Below are 4251 nucleotides of genomic sequence, written 5' to 3'. Positions count from 1 at the left end.
TTCACTTCAGGTTTACTGTATCGCTTGGACATTCTTATTGACGATGAAATACAGAAATTGCATCGGAATTAAATACAAAACGCAAAAAGCCGACTTAAGTACAAGAAGACTGACTCCTCTTACTGTCTGTGTTGTGAACCGTTCCTGTGACACTAGTTATAGATTCCGATGCTTCACTTCAGATTTACTGTATCCCTCTGACCTTCTTATTGACGATGAAACTCAGATATTGCATCGGAATTAAATACAAAAGGCACAATGAAGACATAAGTACAAGAAGACAGACTCTTCTTATTGTCTATGTTTTGAACCATTCTATTGACACTAGTTATAGATTCCGATGCTTTACTCCAGGTTTACTGTATCCCTTGGAGCTTCTTATTGACGATGAAACACAGAAATTGCATCGAAAATAAATAGAAAGGGCACAATGCCGACTTAAGTACAAGAAGACTGACTCCTCTTACTGACTATGTTTTGAACCATTCCATTGTCACTAGTTATACATTCCGATGCTTCACTCCAGGTTAACTGAATCCCTTGGACCTTCTTATTGACGATGAAACACAGAAATTGCATCGGAATTAAATACAAAAGACACAATGCCGACTTAAGAACAAGAAGACCTGCTCTTCTTACAGACTATGCTTTGAACCATTCCTGTGACACTAGTTATACATTCCGATGCTTCACTTCAGGTTTACTGTATCCCTTGGAACTTCTTATTGACGATGAAACACAGAAATTGCATCGGAATTAAATACAAAAGGCACAATGCCGACTTAAGTACAAGCAGACTGACTCTTCCTACTGTCTATGCTTTGAACCATTCCTGTGACACTAGTTTTGGATTCCGATGCTTCACTTCAGGTTTACTGTATCTCTTTGACCTTCTCAATGACGATGAAACACAGAAATTGCATCGCAATTAAATAGAAAAGGCACAATGCAAACTTAAGTAAAATAAGACTGACTCTTCTTACTGTCTATGATTTAAAGCATTCCTGTGACATTAATTGTAGATTCCCATGCTTCACTTCAGGTTTACTGTATCCCTTGTACCTTTTTATTGACGATGAAACACAGAAATTGCATCGGAAATAAATACAAATGCACAATGGCGACTTAAGTACATGAAAACCGGCTCTTCTTATAGACAATGGTCTGAACCATTCCTCTGACACTAGTTATAGATTCCGATGCTTCACTTCAGGTTTACCGTATCCCTTGGACATTCTTATTGACGATGAAACACAGAAATTGCATCGGAATTAAATACAAAACGCACAAAGCCGACTTAAGTACAAGAAGACTGACTCTTCTTTCTGTCTATGTTGTGAACCATTCCTGTGATACTAGTTATAGATTCCGATGCCTCACTTCAGGTTTACTGTATCCCTTGGACCTTCTTATTGACGATGAAACACAGAAATTGCATCGGAATTTAATACAAAAAGCACAGTGCCGACCTAAGTACACGAAGACTGACTCTTCTTACTGTCTATGTTTTGAACCATTCCTGTGACACTAGTTATAGATTCCGATGCTACACTCCAGGTTTATTGTATCCTTTGGACCTTCTTATTGACGATGAAACACAAAAATTGCATCGGAATTAAATACAAAAGGCACAATGCCGACTTAAGTACAAGAAGACTGACTCTTCCTACTGTCTGTGTTTGAACCATTCCTGTGACACTAGTTATAGATTCCGATGCTTCACTTCAGGTTTACTGTATCCCTCTGACCTTATTGCCGATGAAACATAGAGATTGCATCGGAATTAAATATAAAAGGCACAATGCCGACTTAAGTACAAGAAGACTGACTCTTCCTACTGTCTATGCTTTCAACTATTTCTGAACACTAGTTATAGAGTCCGATGCTTTACTTCAGGTTTACTGTATCCCTCTGACCTCCTTATTGACGATGAAATACAGAAATTGCATCGGAATTAAATACAAACACCACAATGCCGACTTAAGTACATGAAGACTGACTCTTCTTATTGCCTATGTTTCAACCATTCCTGTGACACTAGTTATAGATTCCGATGCTTCACTTCAGGTTTCCTGTATCACTCTGACCTTCTTATTGACCATGAAACACAGAAATTGCATCGGAAATAAATAGCAAAGGCACAATGCCGACTTATGTACAAGAAGACTGACTCTTCTTACCGTCTATGTTTCGAACCATTCCTGTGACACTAATTGTAGATTCCGATGCTTCACTTCAGGTTTACTGTATCCTTTGGACCTTCTTATTGACGATGAAACACAGAAATTGCATCGGAATTAAATGCAAAAGGCACAATACCGACTTAAGTACAAGAAGACTGACTCTTCTTACTGTCTATGTTTTGCACCATTCCAGTGACACTAGTTATAGATTCCGATGCTTCACTTCAGGTTTACTGTATCCCTCTGACCTTCTTATTGAAGATGAAACACTGAAATTGCATCGGAATTAAATACAAAAGGCACAATGCCTACTTAAGTACAAAAAGACTGACACTTATTACTGACTATGTTTTGAACCATTCCTCTGACACTAGTTATAGATTCCAATGTTTCACTTCAGGTTTACTGTATCCCTATCATTTTCTTATTGACGATGTAACACAGAAATTGCGTCGGAATTAAATGGAAAAGGCACAATGCCGACTTAAGTACAAGAAGATTGACTCTTCTTACTGTCTATGTTTAAACCATTCCTGTGACACTAGTTATAGATTCCGATGCTTCACTTCAAGTTTACTGTATCCCTTGGACCTTCTTATTGACGATGACACACAGAAAGTTCTTCGGAATTAAGTACAAAAGGCACAATGCCTACTTAAGTACAAGAAGACTGACTCTTCCTACTGTCTATGTTGTGAACAATTCCTGTGACACTAGTTATAGAGTCCGATGCTTCACTTCAGGTTTATTGTATCCCTTGGACCTTCTTATTGACGATGAAACACAGAAATTGCATCGGAATTAAATACAAAAGGCACAATGTGGACTTAAGTACAAGAAGACTAACTCTTCTTACTGTCTATGTTTTGCACCATTCCTGTGACACTAGTTATAGATTCCGATGCTTCACTTCAGGTTTACTGTATCCCTCTGACCTTCTTATTGACGATGAAACACTGAAATTGCATCGGAATGAAATACAAAAGGCACAATGCCGACTTAAGTACAAAAAGACTGACTCTTATTACTGGCTATGTTTTGAACCATTCCTCTGACAATAGTTATAGATTCCAATGCTTCACTTCAGGTTTACTGTATCCCTCTCATTTTCTTATTGACGATGAAACACAGAAATTGCGTCGGAATTAAATGGAAAAGGCACAATGCCGACTTAAGTACAAGAAGACTGACTCTTCTTACTGTCTGTGTTTGAACCATTCCTGTGACACTAGTTATAGATTCCGATGTTTCACTTCAGGTTTTTCTGTATAACTTGGACCGTCTTATTGACGATGATACACAGAAATTGCATCGGAATTAAACACAAAAGGTACAATGCCGACTTAAGTACAAGAAGACTGACTCTTCCCACTGTCTATGTTTTGAACCATTCCTGTGACACTAGTTATAGATTCCGATGCTTCACTTCAGGTTTACTGTATCCCTTGGACCCTCATATTGACGATGAAACACAGAAATTGCATCGGAATTAAATACAAAAGGCACAATGCCGACTTAAGGACAAGAAGACTGACTCTTCTTACTGATTATGTTTTGAACCATTCCTGTGACACTAGTTATAGATTCCGATGCTTCACTTCAGGTTTACTGTATCCCTCTGACCTTCTTATTAACGATGTAACACAGAAATTGCATCGGAATTAAATACAAAAGGCACTATGCCTACTTAAGTACAATAAGACTGACTCTTCTTACTGACTATGCTTTGAACCATTCCTGTGAGACTAGTTATAGATTCCGATGCTTCACTTCAGGTTTACTGTATCCCTCTGACCTTCTTATTAACGATGAAACACAGAAATTCCATCGGAATTAAATAGAAAATGCACAATGCCGACATAAGTACATGAAGACTGACTCTTCTTACTGTCTATGTTTTCAACCATTCCTGCGACACTAATTATAGATTCCAATGCTTGACTTCAGATTTACTGTATCCCTCTGACCTTCTTATTAACGATGAAACACAGAAATTGCAGCGGAATTAAATACAAAAGGCACAATGCCGACTTAAGTACGAGAAGACTGACTCTTCTTACTGTCTATG

Source organism: Schistocerca piceifrons, unplaced genomic scaffold, assembly GCF_021461385.2.
Source record: "Schistocerca piceifrons isolate TAMUIC-IGC-003096 unplaced genomic scaffold, iqSchPice1.1 HiC_scaffold_2481, whole genome shotgun sequence".
NCBI classification, from domain to species: Eukaryota; Metazoa; Arthropoda; class Insecta; order Orthoptera; family Acrididae; genus Schistocerca; species Schistocerca piceifrons.
This window is presented reverse-complemented; position numbering follows the sequence as displayed.